Source organism: Neolamprologus brichardi, chromosome 8, assembly GCF_056152115.1.
Source record: "Neolamprologus brichardi isolate AB-2024 chromosome 8, ASM5615211v1, whole genome shotgun sequence".
Classification (NCBI taxonomy): Eukaryota; Metazoa; Chordata; class Actinopteri; order Cichliformes; family Cichlidae; genus Neolamprologus; species Neolamprologus brichardi.
The window spans coordinates 8,814,798-8,827,358 of NC_142111.1; positions in this window are offsets into that span (position 1 = coordinate 8,814,798).

The window sequence follows — 12,561 nt, forward strand, 5'->3', positions numbered from 1 at the left end:
GTTCCTTCATGCATCGAGGATGCAGCAGCCTGTCACTGAAGGAGCTCTGTAGTTCAGCAACATTTACATGCATGGGTTGGGAGACTCTGTCCATCAGAGATGTTATTTTGTCCAGAGTCCTGTCTCCCACCACCTGCACTGGATCCAGGGTGCATCCCAGAACAGAGCTTTCCTTCTTAATGAGTTTATCCAACCTCTTCCTCTCAGCTGCCGATAAACTGCTGCTCCAACATACCACACTGTAAAAAATGACAGATGCCACTACAGAGTCATAGAAGGTCTTTAAAAGCGCTCCCTGGACTCCAAATGACCTCAACCGCCTCAGCAGGTAGAGTCTGCTCTGACCCTTCCTGTAAAGAGCATCAGTGTTGTGGTTCCAGTTCAGTGTATTATTCAGGTGAACACCTAGGTACCTATAAGAGTCCACTATCTCAATGTCCATTCCCTGGATGTTCACCGGTGTCAGTGTGGTGGGTCTGCGTCTCCGGATGTCCTCCACCAACTCTTTGGTTTTCCTGGCGTTGATCAGCAGGTGTTTCTGCTGGCACCAGTCCACAAAGTCCAGAGTCCACTGTCTGTACTCTGAGTCGTCCTCACTTGTGATGAGGCCGACTATGGCAGAGTCGTCAGAGAACTTCTGTAGGTGGCAGCGTGGGGAGCTGATGGAGAAGTCTGCAGTGTAGAGAGTGAAGAAAAACAGTGCTAACAGACCAGCATATCAGAGACACAGCCCTGTGTCCTCATGTACTGTGGGCATCCTGTGAGGTAGTCCAGTATTCACTGGGACATGTGGTGGTCCACTCCTGATAGCTCCAGCTTGTCCCTCAGAAATCGAGGGTGGATGGTGTTGAAAGCACTGGAGAAATCAAAGAACATGATCCTCACAGTGCTTCCAGGCTTCTCCAGGTGAGTCAGAGCTCAGTGCAGGAGGCTGATGATGGCGTCCTCCACCCTGATGCCAGGCTGGTAAGCAAACTGCAGTGGATCCAATGAAGACTTCACCAGGGGGCGCAGATGGTTTAGAACCAACCTCTCGAGGGTCTTCATCAGATGTGATGTCAGGGCTACTGGCCTGTAGCTGCTGAGGTCTTTGGGATGGAGGTCTTTGGTACCGGTACATTACGGCATTCAATATGGCGTACATGCATGTACTATGCAACCACCAACTTACTTTATTAAGACTCATCTTCTGTCCTTGCCCTTTCAGACCTCACACGTTGTCTGTTTATATTTTTCACCTACTGATTTGCATTATTTATGCTCACCGGCCACAACTCATCTTTGAGTAGATGAGTCCATCTCTGGTCCATCACATACCTCAGGTGCCTTACTGGCTTGAGATCTGGTGACAGTGGTGCCCATTTGATTACAGTGAACTAACTCTCATTTTCAAGAAGCCAGTTTGAGATGACCTGAGCGTTGTCACATTCCACATTATGCTGCTGGAAACAGCTATCAGAAGATGGGTACTCTGTGGTCATAAAGTGATCCACATGGCTGTGTTGCAGGTGTTGTCTATGCCAAATCGTGACTCTGTAAATGTTGCAGCAGAAATCATCAGTCCAGGACACATTTCCCCAATGTTCTGTTTGGTGAGCCAAGCCAAAGGGTAGCCTCAGTTTTCTTTTCGCAGCTGGCTGGAGTGGTCAACCAGTGTGTTCTTCTTCTGCTGTAACCCATCTTCTTTAATGTGATGTGTGTTCATAGATGTCTTTTCCATACCTTGCTTGTAACAAGTGATTCTACGAGTTTTACCTTGAGAAAAATGTCATTTGTTTGCCTTTCGAAAGCAAAGAAATAGAATGAAATTAATAAGCGACAACATTTGACATATGGAAGTTCCAGTGAACATCAGTGTGAAACAGATGTTGTAATACTACAGAGTTACCAGTAGATGGTGCAAATGTTGTAAAAGTCATTAAAGCTAGTTTCTTTATCTCAGGGCACACGCAGGTTTCTATGAAGTATAGTGAATATACAATCATTTGTACTATGTATAACCAGCTAACACTGTCCTCCAATAAATCCCATCTTTACGGAGGATCTCATTTTCCGCATGAATTCAAATATATGGTATTTTTGGAGAATAACCAGCGACGCCAAATTGTTTTGCACTCGTCAGAAGGGTGCTTTAACAGTTTAGCCTGTATTTACCATTCACCTGTATTTACATTATTTGAATGGACAAAACACTAAAAGTCAGTTTGGGTTTACCCCCTCATGTTTCAACAGCAAAATGCCCCACAGTTGAATTAATACATGTCTTAAAACAAAGTTGGTCCCATTAGACTACATTAATTTGAACTGGATTTATCTTTTAAAGTTTAAGCTAAGCTCTCTGTCATATCAGACATGGGACCTTCTAATATTAGTGGGAAAAAAAGGGCTTCAGGCTGAGTGCAGAACAACTGATGCTGGACTGTTAAAAGCCATTTGTGTTTTGAATGTGATACTGACCTTACTGTTACTTGATAGTGCTGATCCCCCACACACCAAGAACTCCTACATTTCTCGTTTTGCATGTCCAGTTCCACATATTGCTGCAGAAGCCAGTCATAAATGCGTGTAAGAGTCTGTGTCTCGAATAACTTTAAAAGGAAATGTGCAATATAGGCGAGAATCTTTTGGTCAAATTAACTTCTCAGCAAGTAAGCTGATCAAACCCTCACAACACGGTAACATGAGACAGCATTCAGGGTCCTGTTTTGTACTTTTCTAATGCAGTGTGTAAAAGTGGAACAACTGGCTTTGGGCCAACACAGGACAAAAGCTCAAACCTTTCAGGGAGAAAACCCTGCAATTATCGACTGGGTTCAGCCTGATTGTTGTCAACCTTAAAAAAAAAAAGTACCTTTTGTACTGTACCTTACAAATGAAGCAATTTTCCCCCAGAGAAAGCAATTTTTCCCATTTTAAACTTTTAAAACAGAGTCATCAGTGTGATTAAAGGACAAATACTACAGACAGTGACCCTCGCATATGACACATGAAGAGGGGATCAGAGGCAGTTGACCTTTTTTTTTCTCAGCACCTAGATAAGATAAAGATTGCTGTACTGCACTTATCAAAGTTTAATTCCAAGTATAAGTATTCCTTGTGTGTCTTGTCCCACCTCTTCTCTGGTTTTTGATTTTCAAAACACCACCTTCGCACTCCAGAGTGAAATGAGTGTCCCTCAAAATTAGGAAGCCCTCGGGACAAATGTTTTACATTCCTTCTTTCTTTAACATTTCAGAAAGAATAACAGAACGGCACTTTTCACGCAGAAATGGCACATTTATGCATGCGCTTACTACCAACTCTTACAGCAACTCTGAGTGTCATATTTACAGCCTACACACATAAATTAAACAAAGGGACCCCCCATCAGTAATGTGCACGTGGTCCTACGTACACACACCTACATCGAGGAGGATGTTTAGACCTTAATTACGCCGAGTCTGTGTCGCCAGAGAAACAACCTTATTGCTTCCTACGCCCCCACAACAATCAGCGCAATTTTATCTGCCTTTGAAAACTTCAAGGCAGCAGCGCGGAGCTCCCGGAGATAATGAAGTGCCCGGTTTGTGCTGATCTGACTGAATGGCCAGCTCCCTCAGGGAGTCAGAGCACTCTCATGAGTGGGAGACTTGGAAGTCTATTAAATGCTATCTCATTCGTGTATCTTCTTTTAGTTCTGATTAGAGATAAAAAAGAAAGTCAAGGACTTTCTGACATCTACATGATGTAGGCCTGTGCACACAGAGAAAATCACCTGAATCTTTAAACTTCAACTTCTTTTTGTGATTAAACGCTTGCCAGCGTTTTCCCTAAGTTCTTCCAGGTAACTATACATAGTCTGCAAAATGCATTACCAGGGCAAGACTTAGTATAAATGCTCAAAGGGAAACTCAAGGTCATCGGAAAGCTACTACAATAACTGGCTTCCCCTGAAACTGTCTGCCAGTTTCAGGGCTCCCATCCCTGAGCTTAAAATACTTGACTTGATCTGGGACCTTTTTTGGAACAAATGATGGCTCCAGCTTCCCAGTGGTGTTGTAAGTTGGCTTGGTTACACGGAACCGAAGCTGTTCTCAGGCTTCCTCACACCACAGCAGCGTGCTATGTGCAAAGATTTGTGTACACGTGTGTGCTGTATACTGAAGTGGACCAGAGGAAAGAGCCCAGGTATGTGTTCCCAGGGGTCCACAGCTGCCCGTTGAGCTAATGGAAGACATATGTGGCCAGAAGTTAAAGGGCATACCCCGTTTCTCTAAACACACACACACACAGACACACACACACACACACACACACACACACACACACACACACACACACACACACACACACACACGTAAACATATCCAAAACACCTACTAAAGTTAAATGCTCCTCTGCAGGATGTCTTCCACCCACACTGGGTTCTTCCTGTGGGCTAAAAGTCAGAATTGATCCACGACTATTGGCCATCTGCTTGTTTTAATGGAGCACTAATGACACTTGTCTCTCTGCCGTCACGCTAAGGAGGAAACCCACTTCCTTTGAACATCTGTCTTTGTTCTTCTAGCATCATCTCCTATTCTGCATTGTTACTTATTGTTAATTTATGTTTTTTGTTGTTATTTTACTTGTCACTGTTATTGTGCTGATATATAATCAAACTGTGCTAATGGATAATTTTGAGCAAAACATAATGGGCCAAAAATAAGTACTAATGTTTTTTTGTTTTTGTTTTGTTTTTTGTGGGGGGGGGGGGGGGGGGGGGGGGGGGGGGGTTCAGTAAAAAAAGTTCTGAGCACTTAAAATCCAAGTGATAACCTCTGGGGCTGAAAAATGAAGCCAGCATTAAAATGCCAAATGGTTTACTGAGTGGACCTCTGAGACTGACTCTGTCCCCACAGAGTACCACATTAAAAGGCCAAACTTTAAAGCAGGAATAGACATGTTTACAGCCTAGTACCAAAATAGCTTTATTTTCTGAAGCTAAATCCCCCCATTTCATATCAGCAGGAAAAAACACAGCACACAATCCAAAACTGAATGCCATCCATCGTATTTTCTGAAGTTGTCCACTGGGTCGGTTTAGAGTCTTTGCCAGGCCGATTCTTATTACCATGGACTTATGTTTGACATCCCTGGTTTAAATGCAACAGAGGGGCAGGACTGTTTTGAATGATAGTTGGGGGTAGAATAAGTTGTCTGCCAACCTTCACTAAACTGGACAAAAATAGTTCGAATTAGTTGGATGACCTGTTGTAGCGTCTAAGAATAATTCAGTTTGAATAATCAGAGATTTCAATATAATCCACCCCTTTTAGGGTGGAGCTAAGTTAGTTAACAAACCCCAGGCAAAGGCTCAGACATTAAAGTAAAATAAATATTTGTGGCAAAGCAGGTAAGTAAGAGAAACAACATTATTTTAGTCTCTTAACCACATAGATGCAGTCCAGCAAATCATCAATCACTTAACGTAGCATTTTTCAATTCAATTCAATTCAATTTTATTTATATAGCACCAAAACACAACAACAGTCGCCTCAAGGCGCTTTATTTTGTAAGGTAGACCCTACAATAATACACACAGAGAAAAACCCAACAATCAAATGTACAGTGTCTGTACACAATTTCAGTACTGACACTGGAAATCACCCTGTCACTCCACAAACCTGTACACAAAACAAACTAATAATAAAGTTTTACAGTGGGGCAAAAAAGTATTTAGTCAGCCACCGATTGTGCAAGTTCCCCCACTTAAAATGATGACAGAGGTCAGTAATTTGCACCAGAGGTACACTTCAACTGTGAGAGACAGAATGTGAAAAAAAAATCCATGAATTCACATGGTAGGATTTGTAAAGAATTTATTCGTAAATCAGGGTGGAAAATAAGTATTTGGTCACCTCAAACAAGGAAAATCCCTGGCTCTCACAGACCTGTAACGTCTTCTGTAAGAAGCTTTTCTGTCCCCGACTCGTTACCTGTATGAATGGCACCTGTTTGACCTCATCATCTGTATAAAAGACACCTGTCCACAGCTTCAACCAGTCAGACTCTAAACTCCGCCATGGCCAAGACCAAAGAGCTTTCGAAGGACACCAGGAAAAGAATTGTAGACCTGCACCAGACTGGGAAGAGTGAATCTACAATAGGCAAGCAGCTTGGTGTGAAAAAATCAACTGTGGGAGCAATCATCAGAAAATGGAAGACATACAAGACCACTGATAATCTCCCTCGATCTGGGGCTTCACGCAAGATCTCATCCCGTGGGGTCAAAATGATCATGAGAACGGTGAGCAAAGATCCCAGAACCACACGGGGAGACCTGGTGAATGACCTGCAGAGAGCTGGGACCAAAGTAACAAAGGTCACCATCAGTAACACACTACAACGGCAGGGAATCAAATCCCGCAGTGCCAGACGTGTTCCGCTGCTGAAGCATGTCCAGGCCCATCTGAAGTTTGCCAGAGAGCACATGGATGATACAGCAGAGGATTGGGAGAATGTCATGTGGTCAGATGAAACCAAAGTAGAACTTTTTGGTATAAACTCAACTCGTCGTGTTTGGAGGAAGAAGAATACTGAGTTGCATCCCAAGAACACCATACCTACTGTGAAGCATGGGGGTGGAAACATCATGCTATGGGGCTGTTTTTCTGCCAAGGGGACAGGACGACTGATCCGTGTTAAGGACAGAATGAATGGGGCCAAGTATCGTGAGATTTTGAGCCAAAACCTCCTTCCATCAGTGAGAACTTTGAAGATGAAACGAGGCTGGGTCTTCCAACATGACAATGATCCAAAACACACCGCCCGGGCAACAAAGGAGTGGCTCCGTAAGAAGCATTTGAAAGTCCTGGAGTGGCCTAGCCAGTCTCCAGACCTCAACCCCATAGAAAATCTGTGGCGGGAGTTGAAAGTCCGTGTTGCTCGGCGACAGCCCCAAAACATCACTGCTCTTGAGAAGATCTGCATGGAGGAATGGGCCAAAATACCAGCTACTGTGTGTGCAAACCTGGTAAAGACCTATAGTAAACGTTTGACCTCTGTTATTGCCAACAAAGGTTATGTTACAAAGTATTGAGTTGTATTTTTGTTATTGACCAAATACTTATTTTCCACCCTGATTTACGAATAAATTCTTTACAAATCCTACCATGTGAATTCATGGATTTTTTTTTTCACATTCTGTCTCTCACAGTTGAAGTGTACCTCTGGTGCAAATTACTGACCTCTGTCATCATTTTAAGTGGGGGAACTTGCACAATCGGTGGCTGACTAAATACTTTTTTGCCCCACTGTATATTAAAGGTTTTTTTTTAATTCATGCAAACCCTCCCTTTATTATGCAGACTCAGAGAAACACGTGAAAAAATAGCTATTGTTTTTCCAGCTAGCTTCACAATTTGCTTCCTTGTTCTTCCTGTTCTTATCCTATCTGTCCTCTCTCCAACCATCCTCCTCGCTCAACTAGAATTGTATTTGTTATAAAATATCAAAAATATAATCTTATAGTAATTATTATAAGAGTACAGCACACTACTTAGTTATGTGAAATCAACATCAATGGGTGTGGGTAAAACAGAAGCTACAGCTTTATGATTTTGGGTGAATTTGACTACATGTCCACTCTTACATATTACTCTGTCCTCCTCTCTCAGTCTTTGCACCATCACCCAAAAGTTACATTTTACAGAGAATGAAAGACAAACTGATTCATATAGCAATATATATATATAGTATATATATAGCATATATAGCAATAATATATAGCAATATTCAAACTAAATACAGGCTGCTGCATATATATCAGCTCCTTTGCTGGCAGATATACCAGCAGACTAGTGGATCAGAAGGTTAAAATTAGCTAAGCGAATGTTTTTGGTGCTATTTTTTGATCAAATAAAAATAAGCAGACACTTTATAAGTCATAGCAATATCCCCACATTATCAGAACAGTTTGAACTTTTGTTGTTTTTCAGTTAAAGTGTGTTTTAAATCTGCATCACTGATTTGCGTCATTAAATTGCCTCTGCATTCTCCTTCTGCTGAGGCAACGGAAGTCTTATTAGGCTATTGATGACAAGCCACAGCAACAACGCCTCTGCGTCAGTGGAGTGCAACATCATGACATCAACACAGGTTATAAAACCTGTTTTCATTATATTCTCTACTGTCGTCAGTAGACAAGTTAGGAATATATAACATTTAGAAAGCAATGTCAGAAAATAATACTAAATATGCTATTATTATTACTAGTAAGTTATTTTTAGGAGTACTGTGATGAAATTTTGGGGTGCTTGAGCAGCTGCTGTATCCTAAAGGTCTCTTGCAGTCTCTAAGACTGTTTTGGTGGCTAGAAATACAGTGATACTTTCTGTTAGAAATAATTATTATCTGTGTCTGTCAGATACACCTATATAGGCAAGTGCATGAATTATTTTGGCTTCCCATAAAACCTTACTAACCACTGTTACTAATTTGAGCAAATGACTGTATAAAAGACTCATGCCAGTAACTCAGAGTTCAAATATGTGCCTGAAGACAATAACTGAAGTACCTTAAGTAATAAAAAAAACCCCTGTGAAGTAGTTAAAATGTTGAAAAGGCTAAAGGTGACTGATAAACAGTTTAAATATGTTTCTAAAAATAAACTGGTCAAATTACGATGATAACTGATCAAAAGTTAAAATCAGTGGCTAAATAGATAAAATAGCCAGTAGTAATAGAAAGTGGTGCTTATATGCATATTAAAAAACTATCACTGGTTATTTTCATTAAAAATCATACCAAGCTGTCCAGTATGACTCCACTGTAATCAGACCTCCCACTGTGATGACACACTACTTCAACAAGTATCCACTATTTAACAGTTTGAAAGCAGGCACATAAACAAACAGCCTCCTGGATAGAGACAACAGGCCTATGACCTGTATAGCATTCCATGTCAGTCAGTATTTGAAACACTGCACTGCACTAATTGAGTGGTGTGCGAGAGCAGAGCCAACTCCATTGAGCTGAACAATAGGCAGCCCAACAACGCACTGTTTGTGTGTTCCTTTTCATACACAGGGAAAAAAAGGTGTCCACATCAATATCCTGTGCAGCCTCTGGCCACTTCCTCTTTGCTAACCTTTTTTGTTTGTTTGTTTATTTTTTAATTTTTTTAGCTGTATTACATCTTTTTGTGTTCCTCACATAGTCTGTCCACTCCATCGATTCAGCTGGCACCGAAACCAGAAGCTGCACAGATGCATCCGTACAAGTGTCCCCATCTTGGCAGCCCCAGCTTCCCTGACAAGAATGTGCCTATTCTCTGGCTCCACTTTGCCAAGAGTGGATGAGTAAGAGCGGTCCGCAGAAACAGCTGTTCAGGGAGTGATCAAAAGAGAGAGACTTCTTTGATTACCACCCCTTTGTTCACCTACCACTCAAACTTTTCCATTCATTGAGGCCACTCTCTAAATGGGCCATGAGCCAAGTGGATTCACAAGGCTAGACTTGCCGTGATTTGTAATTTAAAGCTATCTGCTTCTTCAGCCAGCTGCTATCCAGAACCTCCCGCTAAACTTTAATTTAAACTATGTGTAATATTTGCAAATGTCTCTGTCTCTCATGACTCCTGGTACCAATTTTTGACAGTCCATCCCGACCCTTCACCCCTTTTGTCATAGTCTCTTCTAGCACTGATCCCTGGAGAGTGAATATGCAACACTCTCCTGAGTCTTTGGGTTGAGATGCCCTCTCCCAGGATTTAAGCAGGAAGCCCCACCCAAATCCAGACATGTTTATTCGGGCTTAGACTGAAACACACAAATGAGATGAAAGTGCTTCCTTGGAAGCAGCCTATCTATAAGAAATCTGCAGTCAGTGTGACACCACTTTTTTCCATAAACACTATCAAATGTATTGGCATTTCTGCTTCTGCTCTGACCTCACACATTAACAGTAATTCACTTCTAGTTGTGGTGTAAGTGTTAATAATAAAATGCTAAATTCCGAAGAGTTTCACATTTTAAGGCACATAAAATCAGCTAATGTTCAGCACCTTTCTGTGGCCTAATATTGCTCCCACTGACTACCTCTGACTGGAAAATGAATGCTTGAAAGAAAAATCACAGAAAAGTCTTGTGTAAGAGATCCACCTACTTATCTGGTGGGCTTGTAAACACAGCATAGATTTTCGCAGGCATGTCTAAGCATGGCGAAAGTCGGGAGTTCCCATTCCAGCACATTTCTCTCTCAAACTCTGTGTGTTCTCATCTCCGTGTTTTTGAATTCATGTCCCTTGAATTAAATGTTGCGCATCTGAGACAATCAGGTGCTAAAGCCAGCCTTGGAGCGTTAGTGTGAAAGTATATGCAGAAATATTTTGCTGCAGGGGATGAGTATCCTACCACCACTCCCTCCTGTATTGGCGGGTTTTCTTTTTTCCCCCTTTCCTTTTTTTCAGGATTTGGTGTCCCCAGGAGAGAAGTAAAAACACCAAGTCTAGACCAGAAAAACAGAGGCACTTGTTCCTCAGGGGGTACATTTACTTGCTACAGATACAGATTTTAGAGTAGATTAGCTAATTAACTTTATCTGAATCTGAACTTTTTAAGATATAGATATCGATATATAGCTACATACTGAGTCGGTGGGCATTTTTGAGTGGTATTGCCACCCATCCTCTTCCAGGCCACATTGTGAAGTGCGGTGCCCCTCAGACAGGCCTCTCTGTATTTGCCTTGCTGCTGAGTTCCTCCCAGTGTCCCTCACAAATGAATGGATATTTAATGATCTGAGAGGGCCATTCAATTGAGTGGAAAATGCGCAGGGCAGCTCTGCATTCACACACACAGAGTTAAAGAGGGACAGAGTAGATTAGCGCACAGGCACAGTGTTTTGTATCAAGAGTGCGCACAAGGTTTTAAGAATATTTTCACAATTTACCCGTACGGAAAGTCTTTCAGATGTAAATCCCTGTAACTCCAGTTGCCTTAACTGTGCAGTCAGTTTATGAAACCTTCCTGCAGTTTTATTACAAATCCAATCTTGACCATCTAATCTCAACACGTGGAGAACCAAGAGGCGCTCGTCAAAAACCAACACATGTTTCCAATCAAAAAACACATCTTTTTATGCCCCAACATTTACTTGCAGGTCGTGCAAGATATAAACAAAACGGTACCATGTGGTCACGGAGCATCCACAGCAAACGGCCGATCAAAAGAGGGCGAGTGTTTATAGGAAGTCTAAGGGATAACCAGTGAAGCTGGGGTCAGGAAACCAGACAGCCTACAGTATATGCTGCACAGACAGGAAGGAGGCTTTATAAAGCAGCACTGTAAATCACAGCAACTCATTTCACCACAGCAGAGAGACAGAAGGAGCAATGGGCCACCACACTGTGTTTGCAGTTCAGATTTACTGCGTTTGCCCTCCAGATTGTCTCATCACTCAATGGTCTGTCCACGGAATAAAATTACGCCCAGTCACAGCAACATGCATCAGATTTACTGCCCTGTATATCTACCTATTATCCGGGGTGAAGAATATTGAGGTTGTTAACAATTGGATTAGGTGAATCTAAATGGGAATATCATTTTGGGGGTTTGTCGAGGCTATTTTCAGAGACAATTGCACGCCAGCTCCCCATCTTTTCATGATGCCTCATCTCCAGCGATTACACTGTTGCAGCACACAATGTTGCCCCGTGCACCCATAAACATAATGTTGCCCTCTGTGACAGAAAGGGGATTGTTTAAGTCTCTGAGATAGATAGCTGCTCCTTTAGTAAACATTGCAGCCAAGTGACGGTGTGGGCTTCATAGGGTTGTTAAGTATCAAGTTCTAAGTTAATGAGTCCCCATGGGTGGAGGAAGAGGGGTGAGATATTTTGCTTTCTCACACACATACAAAAGCTATTCCTAATGACTAGTGGGGTCAGAGGGAGTTTTGTTATGACTGATTTCTGACTAAAGGTCAAGCTGGTATCACCCCCCAGAGAAATAGCTCCTTTACTCTGCCACTCCTTTGAAGATCTAACTGTCATATATAACTAAGTTGCACTGGGTGAATGATAACTGTATTGTTTTGGACATTTTTCTTGTGGTTATTCGTTCTCTATCTTTCAGGCTGAGAATTCATGCCCAAGGTTATCGGCCCTCTGGGCATTAAGCCAAATCAAACCCAGCCTCCCCTCGGGCATTTCTTTATGTAGACCTACCTATGACTCCTCAGCACTGAATTGTTCTTTCAAACAAAAGTTTCTCTACGAGCACAGAAAGGAATGCTGCATCCAGTCGCTCCATTTTAATGATTAAACCCTGCTGAGAGGGTGTCAGTGCTTTAATTTCATTTTTGCTCCTCAATCGTTAACTTACATTCCTCTTACTTTTAATGCAATGTTTCATGGCAGTTTAGAATTGATTAATATTTGTTATTTTATTTTCCTGTCAGCAAATCGCACTAAGTGCATTTCTAGCAGGTTATATAGTCCATTAAGAACATTCCTGTCACCCCAGCATTTGCAAAAACAATCTCAGTTGTTAGTTCTTCCTGAGATTACAGTGATTGGTTCAAGCCAAATAACCTCTT